This window comes from Pseudochaenichthys georgianus, chromosome 2 (assembly GCF_902827115.2).
Source record: "Pseudochaenichthys georgianus chromosome 2, fPseGeo1.2, whole genome shotgun sequence".
In the NCBI taxonomy this organism is placed as follows: Eukaryota; Metazoa; Chordata; class Actinopteri; order Perciformes; family Channichthyidae; genus Pseudochaenichthys; species Pseudochaenichthys georgianus.
This window is the reverse complement of record NC_047504.1, coordinates 2,416,396-2,430,782: the sequence shown is the minus strand read 5'-3', so window position 1 is coordinate 2,430,782 and position 14,387 is coordinate 2,416,396. Positions and strand designations below refer to the sequence as shown.

Genomic DNA, 14,387 nt, shown 5'->3' with positions numbered 1-14,387 from the left:
GGTAACATCGCTAAACTTACTAACTGATATCAGTATGTTGTTACTTTGGCATCATTTTAAAACGTGTATTACAATTAAATCACGGTCAAATATGTGCCTCTTGTTGTAGTTGTAGCCCCTAGTTTAGCATACTCAGCCCGACTCAGCCTGGTTGTTCATGGCCCTAGAACCACGATTTTATGGGGCCAGAAAAACTGTGAATTAGGACCCGCTAGCCGGTACCAGAGCCATAGAGAGATAAGAGTTACGACACACTTTGATGTCGCCGCCAGCCGGTCACGTGGTTTATGTATGCCGGGATAGTTCAAAACGCACTTCCGTGGCAATGCTTCTCTATGGCAAAAACAGCACAAACATGGTCAAAATAGTCATAGATTAAACCAACGCTGTTATTTTTTAAAGATTGCTTTCATATTTACATGATGTGGTTACACTTTGTATGGATTGGCAATATTTACAAGTTTCGTTATTTAACGATATTTTGAGGGGAAAGTGTGGTAGCACAAGCAGGCTATGTTGCTGTCACTGTCAGGGCAGTCACGTCCGTAGTATAGTTGCGCTGCGCTGTCATGTTCTTATATGGGACAGACAGACAGCAGCGATTGCGTTATTGAATGGTAAATATATATATTAAAAAAACACACACACCCAAGTACTTTTTCAGCTGTAATTGCATTATTGCATACTTTTTATTGACAGTTTTGCATTTGGAGAGGCAGGGTGAAAACGGAAAGCTTGGTAGCCTATTACTTATTAAGAACAGTGTATGGAAAAAGTGATGTGTGTTAGAACAAAACAAAGTCAAATGAATGAGAATGAGAACAAAGAGGGTTAGGGTTCAACAGAAAATGATTAATTCAGCCAAAAAACACAATTTTGATTAATCTAAAGTGTAAAACAATCTTCAACACAGACCAAATTAGTGCCCTTGGACAACAAAATATATGGTGGGGCAAAGAAACGATAAATTAAATTGAGAGTGGGAGACTGAAAATGATTACTATGATACATATTCAAACTATTTACAAAACTATTTACAGAAGCTCCTGTTGAACCATGGTTCAACAGAGCAACACAAACAGGTTTGTCAACAATACAAATTAAAATGACGAGGCCACTTTGCCAGGGGGAGGTGATCCAGCGACGAGACAATAAAGCAATTCATATTAAGTTCTGTTGAGACACCACAGGATATAAAACCTTCCAAGCGATGACCTCTCCTCACCTTTCACCTGTCTTTCCTCAGGAGACTCAGGTCCTTCAATGTCTGCAGCACAATAAGCACCCACCCACAATTGTTGTTCGCACAAGCATAATTGTGGGTGGGGGCATTTTACAAATATTTACAAACAACTATTTACAAAAAAGCAACTATTTACAAAAAAGCAACTATTTACAAAAAAGCAATACAGAACTCTAGTCTAGGGCATCCAGGGGCCTAATCATTTTGAAAAAAACAAGAAGGTTCCTTTGTGAAAGGGACATCCTCTTCATCTGTTTCCTGGGCCCTAAAAAGCAGAGCAAGAATAGCAACAGTGGTGAATAATGGGAGAGAATACAGTTGGGAGCAGACTGAACAGAGGACATAGCAATATTCATGTTAAAATGTTTGCACAATAAATATTATGGCACTTTCGTTTATATTGCATTTTAATAGATCAGTTGTCATACATAGCATTTGGGTGCTCTAATCGATCCGAGAAGGGGTTCCGGATGTATGGCTTCCCTAAGGACGTAGAGCGAAGGAAGAGATGGATGGCAATGGTCAACAGACAAAACCTGTGTCTGAAAGAGGACAACAACAGCAGAAAACTCTGTCATGTAAGTAATGTTCACAGAGGTGACATGACTTATTAACATTTTAAAGGGCATCATATTTCCAAGTGTAGAGAATTATGACTCTTCAATGACATTTGAAGTGTGCAGGGGAAACTGATCAAACCTACCTACCCACAGGTACACTTTGAAGACGACCAATATATTGGCAACAAATCAGGAGGAAATTTGAGGTTGAGGCCAGATGCTGTTCCAACAGTATTTATACATCGGCCTAAACCGAAAAGGAGAAAATTCACGTCAAGGAGTATGCCTCCAGCTGTCAGGAATAATGACCACACCTATTACTGCACATCAAACATTGGTATGATATATGAAGCTAACAATGTTTCCCATGTTATATAATTCAAGGATAGACTACACTCCTAATGCAACTTTCAGATTATACAGCTTCAAAAATACCAGGGTTCAGGGATTCTCTGAAGACTCATATACCACATGTACATAATCTACAGATCTCTTCATACTGTAACATTGCCAATAGGCGAACTTAGATGAATGTCACTATAGGAGTGTAGTGTACCCTTAAATGACAATAGGTGCACATGTAAAGGCAGCATACACATATAACAGCAATTGCCTTGTTATTGTTACAGAGATTCAGGGAGATATTGAGGTGGAGTTCCAAGGGAATGAAAGGGACATCACAGACAGAGAGAGTGAGACAGGTGTCAGCAGACTGCCAGGGGCCAGTATGTCAGGGGCCGACAATCAAGAGGCCACCTTACCAGAGATCAGTGTGCCAGGAGCCAGTCAGTCAGGGGTCAGCTATGAAGAGGCCAGTTTGCCAGGGTCAGGTGCTCCAGGGACCAGACTGCCAAGGGCCAGTTGTGACCGGGCTCACGTGGAGGATCTAATGAGGCAACTGAGAAGGGAGAGATTACTAAGAAAGAGAGCCGAGAGGGCTCTGGTAAACCAGAAGAGGATTCATTCGGCATTAAAAAAAAAACACAATTTGATTCATCTAAAGTTTCAAAAAATCTTCAACACAGACCAAATTAGAGCACTTGGGCAATCAAAAAAAGGTGGGATACGGTGGGGGAAAGACACCGTTAAAAAAGCAATACAACTAAGGTTCTGTTGTGGCACTACAGGATATAAATGAGAGAGCTGGTCTGCTGGTATTAAAATAATTTAAAAGGGGTGCACTTTACCGTCCATCAGATGAGGTTTTCACCCTTGTTCAGAACGTGGAGCAGCTGTTCCGTGTGAGGATGAGCGATTCCCTCATGGAGTCCTCAAATGCAGTGTCACAGCTGGAACAAGAAGCCATGTTGCTGGACAGCAACCTGCCCTCATGCCATGACCTGAAGAAAAAAAATCCTCTCAACATACATCAGGCTGAGGTTAAGGATTGCATCAAAGTGCATCAGGGCTGAGAGGAAGGATAAACATAAAGGGTATCTTGGCAGCAAGAGTCAGAGTAAGAAGGCAAAGAAGACCTAACAGACCTCTGCACCGAAGGTCATAACATCTAGGCCACTGCCAAACACCTTACTCGTTGCCATCGATGTACTTGGCATCTCCATTCCCGGTCCTCCATCAGCAGCCTCCAGCCTCCTCTTCCTTCAGCAGCAGTACCCTCCTCCAGCAGCAGCCCCCTCCTTCAGCAGCAGCAACAGCCATATGAGGCTGACATATGAGGCTGAATAAAAAAAAGTGCTAATTATTATTTTAAAGTGTTTATTTTGTTTAAAAATAAACATTTTGGATGCATGACCATGTTTTAGGCTCATCCTTCATTCACTGCTGTAGAGTAGCCTATTCAGTAGGCTATTATATTTTTAAGACTGAATAATACCTTTGAAGAACAATCATTAAATTAGTGTGTATATTACAATACAAAGGAATCTATCCTAGCATGCCATCAAGCATTAAAAAGTAGCGCTAGGCTAGTCGTACAGTACAGATAAGTTAACACGGAACAGTACCAAAAAAAACTAAGTACAGTCAACATGTCACATAATGAAATGTTAGTATATCCCAAAATGCAATGAAATATTTATCACAAACGCCACCTCATTTCTACTAGTGCTAGCAGTTAAGTCATATCATACAGAAAAAGCCGACTAAGGATGGCTGACACGGTCAGGTTCAGCAGATAAAAACCAAAATAACAATAAAAACACATAATCAATCTAAATCCTGCTTGTTAGTTACCCAGCATCATTGATATATAAGCTGCTAGCGATTCATTACTGAAATCTTACCTTCAAAGCTGACGAAGTCGCGCTAGCTAACTAGCAGGCAATGCTAGCAAAATGGGTTGTAATAACCAAGATAAAATATAGATAATTACGCTGTGCATATACAAATGAAGACCAGTATAAGCATCATAAAGGGCCTCTGATACAATATAGACAGTTGACAATTCAAAAGAGTTCGATATTTCAGCAACTTACCTCTGGAACGAATCGACGCGCCGTAATGTAAGTGAATGAGGTCCAACGCCCAAATGACAATATGTTGAACTATTTCGATGTCCATACCCCGGAAGTAGGCGCCGCCATTTTTTACAACGGAGGTCTATGGGAGTGTCGTAACTCTTAATATCTCTAGGGCTCTGGCCGGTACTAGGCCAAGTGGAAACGCAACCAAAAACGGGCTCCGCACAGCTCGGCACGCTTAAAGCGAGCTCCGCGCTGCAGTGGAAACGCGCCATTACTGATCAATCATCAAACGAAGCTAGGGAGCTTGTCTGATGAGTGGACCTCTGATGCGGGTTAGCATGGTGCTAACCATGGTGCTAACACACTCGCCGTATAAATATTGTATGCTTCATGCAACCTGCACAAACTAGTTATCATATGAAAGCTGAGATTCCACATATTCACTTCACACTTCCACTTAAAACGCTTGAAAAAAATGTCAATTTTGTCTTAACCAAAAAGGCGCGAAAGACGATCAAATAAAAGTTTAAATTTACCTCATTGGACGTCCAAGGAGATGGGACATCTTGTTCCAAAAATTGGTCGGATGAGATGAGAAATATATGTATTGATAGATATATATATATATATCAGGGTATATGCAGGAATCCTGAAGTCAAATTTAATACCTTTTAAGACCTTTTTTAAGACCCTTTCCATACATTTTAAGACTTCATCGCAACTTCGAGTTCCAACCGGTTACATTGGCGACACACTTTATCTCACATTTAATATTGATTGTAAGATAGCACAACTAAACAGAGTGCAGACAGAATACTGAAGCCTCCTCTCCACATGAACTTCAACCTCTCTGTGAAGGTCAGGGTTAATGCAGCATGCTGCTTTGTTGCTTCTGTGTTCTTTCATTCCAGTAGAACTCCTCAGAAACCATTAGAAACCAGTATTTGACCAATAAACAAAACAATTGACAAAACTTTGAAATATTAAATATTAAACTTCATGAGCTTCAGTGGGGTAATGCCATATAGGAGCTCCCTCACAAATACCCAGGGGTTAAATTGGGCTGGGGCTGTCCGGGGCCAAGCCCGGCACATAGGACGATGCTCTGACGTCATCCCCCTCACACATTTGTCATATGTTTACAAAAAACAATATATATGTTAAGACTTTTCTCGTTCTTAATATAGACTATATTTAGGGTAGATATGTGTTGACCTTACTTTAAAATAGCAGATCTCTGTGACCGGATATAGTTTGGCTTAGACCCCGGCCCCACGAGGGGCCTCATACAGAAAAATGCAAATGCAAAAAGTAGTACGTATGTCGTACATATGCCAGGCCTGTAAGTGGCGCTGCTGCCGCCACAAAATACACCAAAAGCAGCGAAGAAGACCCCGGAGCATGGTTGTCATCATAGACATATAAAGAGTAGACGCCGCATCGACCGCTGCTGCCTATTGGCGCTGACGAGCCGTGGGGCCGCCATCTTGGACCGGTCACCCGCTCCACTCAGTGTAATCTGTCCGACAGGCGCAATGAAGTGTCAGCGCATTTTATCAATCATAACTCGCTGAATACAAAACTGATTTTCACGGGGGGGGGGTTTCTGCAAACGTCATATATGTAGGCATGATACCGGACACATGATTCGGCGTATTTTAATATTCATAGTAGGCTTAACAGCAATAGAATATTCTGGTATTTGATAGCCTATGTTATGTATGATAGGTATTTTGCAAAAGACACACGATATAATATATACACACACACACATAAAAAAACACTAATGGTCTATATATGATAGAGAAGCATATTGTGTAGGCCTATACTCAGCTATTTTAATAAGTTGAAAAATGAAGAAACAATAATACATTATACATAGACAGAAGTTATATATCAGTAAAAATGAATATCTATGTCATAAAAAATGAAAATGTACTACTACATCTATATAAAAAATGTAAATGTTCAAGTTAAACACAAGAACATGACACCACCCCGCCCAAACCATATTTACACAAAGTTGCTCATGACACCCGAATGCCCCGTACATGCGGCTCCTCCAAAGCATGACTGAGAACCTCTTTCTCCAACACATCCTCACTCCCAGGTCGGCCTATGTTGACGTTATGTCAAGTCCCCTGCCGGCTTTTTCCAACGCAAGGGGGGGGGCCTTAGCGTCCATTTTCAACGCGAGGGGGGGGGCCTTAGCGTCCATTTTCAACGCAAGGGGGGGGGCCCTTAGCGTCCATTTTCAGCTTTCCGGGATGTCCATGTGCTTCTATGGACGCTCATGGAAGCACGGCATTCGTTTGTGTCAACTGCCCTTAAAGGCAATGAAGACACTACACTACCCAGAATTCCCAGCTATCGTTTGGACTACACCATGTGCTCTGTTTGACAAACCCCGTGATAGTCCTCAAGCTCTGTGATTGGAGAGTGTGCTCCGAGGGTTACCGAGCCTCGAACAGCACTTGAAATGGGATGGAACCACGGCAGACTGTTCAAAACTGGATTTGAACGGGTCCACCGCGTCCCCCCCTCCCCCACCCCGTCCCCAGAACTACACATGCTGGCTATTCTGTTTCGCAACATGTTCTCTATGGCACGTCTCTACTGGGAGTTGTAGTTTTAAAAGACGTTTTCGTATTTCCCATAATAAGAAGTTGCCAGTATTAAACTGTGTACATCCCTGGAGGTTTAGGGGACAGGAAACACTCACATTTAAAACATATAATTAATAAATGGGTGGAAATTGCTGGTGCCCATAATGGGCAGTATTAATATATATACCCACACGCCAGCTAAGGTCAGAAGAGCTTTATTTAACAGCTGGACTTATGTTTGTGACCCCTCCTGTTGTTAATTGATAACATTACATTACATTACATTAATTGATAAGCCTGAAACATGCACTTGTCAAGGTTCAGAGGTACATTTTGCAAATATGGCAGTAGCCATCGATCAGCTTAAGATAAGATATACTTTATTGATCCCAAGTTGGAACATTTGCGTTACATCAGCATGTGTAACAGTTAAATATGCAGTGGTGTTTATTTGAAAATCATTTAGTATAATCACACAAATTCTGTGTTTTATATTTAACAATTCTGTGTTCTTTATTTATTGATTGTTCAATACCTGACAAGGCCGGAGATGAAATATCTGCATACATCATAAGAGTATAATACATTATGTATAATATCAGTTAAAATAAGTGCTTCAACATAGTTAACATTGCTGGAGGTATGCACACATATTGATAGATGTCTTGTAATGCACTGTTGAGGAACCTGCGACCCAAGTTTTTCATTCAGTGCAGAACTACACCATAGTTGTGTAGGCCTATAAGATATGTCAATAAACCTTAGAACATCTTGAAATCTTGAACGGGATGTGCAAAATAGTCATTATATACAGTCTTTAATTAACTATTAGTAGAGAATAACGAGTAATGAATATACTTTATAGGGATCCTATTAATATCTAATAATAAAAATAATGAAATTCAATAACATGCTTTAACCACCAGGTGTCTCTTTATATCATCTGTGCACCTTTATGGTGTAAATACAGCCTATCTACCAATTGGATCAAATATAAAAGTGAGCCGAATTAGTGTTGATACGGCAAGGAGACGTATTGTGTGAAAAGAAATGTAAGATGTTGTTCAATGGCTGATATATTTATGATCCACGTCACGTTTTCAGTTCCTCATGTTTGTCTTCTCATCAGGGCTATAAATACAGAATTACGGCAGATATGTAATATTTAATGCAGCCGAACCGTGTATTACAATGCCTTTATGTGATGACTTTCAAAGAGAAAAGCAAGCACACTCGGAATAAGGTATTATTTTCTTTTCTTTAAATGTTTTCGGTCTGTTTCCGGTATTTGTTAATGACGATGTGCTGTGAGATGTGAGACTGGAATTGCACAGGGGGAAATAACGTATCTTTAGATGCGGATTTTGTTAACTAATATGTTTGCGCTGTGGACCAACACTATACATTGACGGGGAAGGGGGTAGCAATAAAGACCCATTAAACAGTTACACAACATAACAGAAATAATATCGATAGCAGCGTCCCTAGCTACCACCTTGGTAACAATGAAAACGTTGGACGCAATTTCCTGAAGTAATCTTCGTAATAACTAGCAAACTAAAGATCATGTACATCCACTGCACACATAATCTGAAATAACAACTCATATTTCTCGCATCAAATGACATCAAAACGCATTTTAATGGCCAAACTAACTTTAAAATAGGCATTTTACACCCAGAATAAAACGAAGTTCGGCCATGTTTTCTTTTTCTGCAGGGAGAAATGATAGCTGGGGATTCTGGGTAGTGTAGTGTCTTCTGCCATCATTTACTCCGAAAAAAGATTTGTTTCTCCGAATCGAAGGGGAAAAATACAAAAGCATTGCACACAATTTAAACCAATCAATGTTGTGTAATTAACAAGGATAATCTGGTGTTTTTTAGTCGATGAGTAGTGCAGATATCACTGTAAAATCAATCGTCAGTAAGGGGAATACTTACTTCCAGGTGTACAATTCTCCGCTATCCAATGAGAATGGACGCTCACATTGCCTTTAAGGGCAGTCGACACAAATGAATGCCGTGCTTCCATGAGCGTCCATAGAAGCACATGGACATCCCGGAAAACTGAAAATGGACGCTAAGGCCCCCCCCCCTTGCGTTGAAAATGGAGGCTAAGGCCCCCCCCCTTGCGTTGGAAAAAGCCGGCAGGGGACTTGACATAACGTCAACATAGGCCGACCTGGGAGTGAGGATGTGTTGCTTTCTCATATCTTTGTCTTTGGGAAACCATCAAAATAAAAACGGGAGATTTGAGAGTCAACACAAAAACATTTTAAGAAGGAGGTCAAGCTTATTTTCTTCGTTCTTCTTCCTAGATAGATTAGATTAGATTTTAGATTTAGATTAGGACCCTTTGTGTTTCAGGTGACAAAGACTTCGTCAGGTAATATGCAATGGGAGCCTTCCAATGTCCGTGTAAGCCAACCACCATGAACACAAGAGCCTCAGTAGCAGTATCGGTCTCATTGTTTCCATCACCCATGTCTACAAAAGCAGACATTGACTGGTTATGTGGATTATATTGAACATGTTTTCTGATGGCCATGTCATCCAACATGAGTGAAACACATCCATGTTTAGCCTGGTCTTCCTGGCATCTTCTCTCCAGCATATCCAGCATCATCTTGTTCAGGCCAGGCTTGCCATCCACCGAACACAGCCACCTGTAAAAAAATTGAGAAGTAGCTATTTAACGTATTTGCAACCGTAATTTCCAAAAATGAAATTGAACAACATTAAGACTACCTTTTTGTTGTAGTCTCTCTGAGGTATTTGTATGCCTTTGGACCATGTAGATGGAGTGTGAGGGCACATTCTCTGTGGTCCTTTGAGTACTCATGGCCCTGCTTTGCCTTCAAGTCTATTTGAAGATCTGAAATTGTATGAGAAAAAATTAATAAGTCCCCTTCATATAATAACAAAGGAGTTTAATAAAGAGTGTAAGAGTAAGATGTACATGAATTTCAAAGTGCTAATTTCATTTTACCTGAGTAGAAATCAAGCCTCTTTGAGTTCTTCATTAATGAGGTTCTTTTCCCTCAAATCCCCCAAAAGACTCCTCACTGTGGTCTTTGCCCTCTTTTCTCTAGCCATGGCATTCTTCCTCTCTCGCTCGAGACTCTCCACTCTTGCTAAAGCTTCATTGAGTCTGGCCTTAAGAGCAGTAGGAGAAGCAGGCGAGACATAGCTATGATCCTAGAAAGAGGGATGAACATGGTTTGAGTGATGTTTGACTTCACACACATCACTTTGACACAACTAGAGTATGGCACATTATTTCTTATAGTCATCACCTGTCAAAGCCACTGCCAGCATCATGCGTGTGTGTGTGTGTGTGTGTGTGTGTGTGTGTGTGTGTGTGTGTGTGTGTGTGTGTGTGTGTGTGTGCGAGCGCGTGTGTGAGTGTGCCAGGAATGCATGTTCAACATGTCTTCAATTGTGTGTGTATGTGTTTATTTGTGAGTGTGTTTAATATGAGTGGCAGCAAACAAGAGAGATTTGACTTTGTCTAGGACCATTATGATATGATGTTGAAAATAGAAATACTCACATCATTAGGCTGAGGTTGTGAGTGTGAGGTTGAAGCTTCTGGGTCGTCCTGAGGGGCCACAGACAGGCTCTCTTCAGCTTTTCTGGAAGGAGACGTAGTCCTGCCCTTTTCTGGCTAAAATGAAAAAGCAGAATACTTGAAACACACACACACACACACACACACACACACACACACACACACACACACGTATTTCACCCTGCCCTGTTATTGATAATAGAATATTTACATTTATGAATGCTAATAACCTTATGATGATACACCTACTCTTTGGAGGTGAACCGGGAAGCTGAAGATGGAGGGAATAACACCATCTCTGAGTCGGACAATCTGTCCTGTCAAACTCGTCCTGCTTAAAATGCTCACTGCAAATCACGGATGACTCGCTTGCAGTGAAAACGGGAGATTTGAGAGTCAACACAAAAACATTTTAAGAAGGAGGTCAAGCTTATTTTCTTCCTTCTTCTTCCTAGATAGATTAGATTAGATTTTACTTTATTCATCCCACAACGGGGAAATTCACTTGTTACAGCAGCGATTTATAAAGTCTCAGTTGGCCATGAACATAATGTTTGCTGGCTACGATTTCGCTGGCGGACATCAATACAGTACAATAATATTATATTTACAAAATACAACCAATTATAATGTTGAATCTTACTTGTGAAAAGTAATCCCCCGACCCCTGTTCGCAATCGTCCGCCGATTTGCACAGCAATATGCTGCACAGTGCTCTGGCATCTTGAAACCTCTGCTGTCTATGGGTAGAATGTCTGTACAATATGGGTAGGATGACCGGTCCAAGATGGCGGCCGTATTTCTTGCGCCCCAGCAGCCAATGCGGCGTCTACTCTTTATATGTCTATGAACCCCCCTCCCTCCCCCCACATCTACAGGTGAAAATTACTTTTGCGACACATTTATCGCAAGAAGTGTAGCAAAAGTCAAGACCGCAGATTCGTCGATTTATACTGCCACAGAGCAGATTCGTCAAGTTGTAATGACTGATTTGAGAGGTTGTAATAAATAAAGTTGCAGTTGTAATGGAAAATATATTTAAAAAATATGTATTTTTCTTCAAGTGAACATTTCATCACTAAGTTCATTTTTTTTCTACAAGCTACACAACTTATTTTTTTCTTCTGTGACTTCAAATTTGGTTCACAGTTACGTGGATATTTTTTACAAGTGTAAATTTGGTTCACAGTTACGTGGATATTTTTTACAAGTGTAAATTTGGTTCACAGTTACGTGGATATTTTTTACAAGTGTAAATGTATGCACACAAACTCAGATTTTTTTTCTGCAAGTGCTCACATCAGGTTTTCACGCTCTCGCATTTTGCACCATATCTACCTTCATACATTTCAGCCCAACTGTACATAGTTTTTCTCAGACACACACACACACAGACACCCACACAGACAGACACACACACGCTCCTGCCACACACACACACACACACACACACACACACACACACACACACACACACACACACACACACACACACACACACACACACACACACACACACACACACACACACACACACACACACACACACACACACACACACACACACACACACACAGAGGTGAATAACTCAATTGCACTAAATGTTGATTTCATTGATAGCCAGGACAATATTTTTGCTAAAACTAGTATAACAGGAGGGCTAATTTTGATCTTGTGCTTGTGTCTTTTTATTGTAGATGGGTGTCACATCTAAGATAATGCTCAATGGCCCTCTCCACAACATTGCATTACCTCAAGAATGTGTGTCAGTTCCTGTTTTTCTTTCAAGAGACCCCACCTACGTCCTCGTCAGGGCCTTAATGCTCGGGCTGACCTGGGCCTACGGAGATCAGGGGCCTATCATGAGCCAATACAAAAGTTTTAAAAAAAAAAATTATTGAAATTTTTTTTTTTTATATTTCGGATGTTTTAAAAAAACATTTAAATAAACAAAGTCTTGGCTTTCAGAAACTTTTATTATTTCCAAAATCACACGATAAATACATTTTTGAAGCTTGTAAAGGGAAGATGACAGCTCTCACTCGCCACTCACTCACCACTCACTCCCTCTTCCCTCCGGCTGACATTATGAATGTAAGGCGTATAGTAATCATAGATAACACGGCAGGGTCCGTTACAGTTTGTTTTCATCTGATTTCAAATAAACAAAGTCTTGGCTTTCAGAATATTAAAATTGTTTCGGCAAATTCAGATGATAAATACAACTTTGAAGCTTCGGCATAATTACAAGCGGAGAACGGAGTAACTTGACGTCACAGCAGGCAGAACAACAGCCTGTGTTTCTCGTGAGTGTTTTCCAACACAATACACACAAACGCAAAAATACACAAACACACACACTCGCGAGCTTCCCCCAGATCAGTAATCCAAACGAAAATATCTTCCCTCCGTAGTATTTTAATCATTTGCTCCGCTAATCAATCAAATCGATGGATTCCAGATATTTTTCTCAAACAAGATGACTCCGAAACAGTCAGTGGGCACCACTCAACAGCCAATCAGAATGAGAATATGTTTCACATGTGACTTATTCAAATTGCGAGTGATTGAGTGACAGATGAAGGTTGTTTAGGAGAAAAAGTTTGAGAAGAAAAAGTTTGAGAGTGGCGCACGGGAAAGGAAATTCTTGAGGGAAAAGGAGTTTCGAGACAAGCAGCTATTACAAAAAATGCCGAAGCTTACAAGTTATTTTAAACCTGTAGGCCAGGATGAGGAGGAAGGACAGATGAGTTCTGTACCGAGCAGTAGCGGTGCCGGCCGCGGGGCCTCGGAGCCAAGTAGGCCGTCTGGTTCTGATAGCGATGGAGTAGCGGGAGAGGAAAAACAGACAGGAGGGACATTATCTGTTGGAGGAGATGGAGAGGACGACGAGGACTTGCTACATGGAGGGGAGCCAACGGCAACCGGACAAATACATGAGGGAGGCCCGATACATCACGCATCTGGAGGAGAGGACCAGGCGCGCGTAGAGCAGAGTGGAGAAGTGCGATCACAGAGCCTGCCGAGGCTATAAATGACTTTAATTTGTTGTTTAAATAGGGGGCCTACAAAACCTATCAGCCCCAGGGCCTGATGGCAGGTTAAGGTGGGCCTGGTCCTCGTGTGTCAGCAACACGAACATTGTTAAGGCCATCAGGGAGCTGAGAGCATCCATCAGGTCGTGGGCACGGCCACTTGCCATTCACGCCATGCACGTGAGGGAGAAGAAGGAGGCTACCCTTCACTCCATGGAGGAGCTATGCGAGTGCCGCAGGCTGGCACTATTGGCAATCCCCAAACTCCTCTGTAAGTTATAATCCATCTGTTATAATTAACAGGGTGATGTAGCAATTCAAATAAATGGATGAAATAATACATCTTTTATTTCCCTTGTCATTGCAGCAAAACTGGAAGTCCAACACTTCAATATGGACCAGTGGAAGCTATTTGGGTATGTCACTGGCTTCTTGGCCTCGCTCTCTACGGTCACCACCTTGGAGTGTTTTTAAACATGACCGATGGGCAGGTCACCAAGGCAGTGCACTGCCCGGAGAAGGGCGACTACCTGCTGAAAGTAAGAACTTGATTTATCATGTTTGTTCAAAGTATATTCAAGGCACTTTCCTTGTAGCCTATGTGTAAACTAAATTGTGATTCTGATTCCCAATAGGTTGAGGAGCACAAAACTAACCAGAGTTTCGGCTTGGCCAAGATGCTGCTCAGCAGCCAGGAGTATGGATGGCTGCTGAGCAGCATCCAGATGAAAATTAGATTGACGGCAGGGAGTGCAAAGCCAAAGTACGTATTTTTCAATACCAATGCCAGCCCGAGTTCTCTCCTCACAAGATATCTGCCGATGGCCTGGCTGGAGATGAATCTGAGGGGGGTGCCCACCTTCACCAGTCTGCGGACCGCCATGGCAACCTTTGTAAGTGAATATACACTTATAAATACTGCAACTCATCTACTTGTGCTCACAACC

General features: G+C 41.5%; 2 long non-coding RNA genes across 9 annotated transcripts; both read right to left on the bottom strand.

Annotated features, from left to right (window-relative positions):
- Positions 1-633: 633 nt before the first annotated feature.
- LOC117458588 (uncharacterized) lies at positions 634-3,448 on the bottom strand. Of its 5 annotated transcripts, none has more exons than XR_011644452.1 (6): positions 3,288-3,448; positions 2,991-3,143; positions 2,565-2,701; positions 1,947-2,050; positions 1,672-1,785; positions 634-1,508 (listed from the first exon to the last, which is right to left on the bottom strand). It is a non-coding gene; the product is annotated as an uncharacterized lncRNA (long non-coding RNA). The 5 variants fall into 5 exon arrangements; XR_011644454.1 differs by having other exon boundaries at positions 3,330-3,448; XR_011644453.1 differs by having other exon boundaries at positions 3,335-3,448.
- Positions 3,449-9,372: 5,924 nt separating this feature from the next.
- Positions 9,373-11,186, bottom strand: LOC139435186 (uncharacterized). 4 transcript variants are annotated; one of them, XR_011644450.1, is made up of 5 exons: positions 11,049-11,186; positions 10,388-10,501; positions 9,824-10,032; positions 9,583-9,709; positions 9,373-9,500 (listed from the first exon to the last, which is right to left on the bottom strand). It is a non-coding gene; the product is annotated as an uncharacterized lncRNA (long non-coding RNA). The 4 variants fall into 4 exon arrangements; XR_011644448.1 differs by lacking the exon at positions 11,049-11,186 and adding an exon at positions 10,655-10,777; XR_011644449.1 differs by lacking the exon at positions 11,049-11,186 and adding an exon at positions 10,655-10,777 and having other exon boundaries at positions 9,824-10,024.
- Between the last annotated feature and the right edge of the window lie 3,201 nt (positions 11,187-14,387).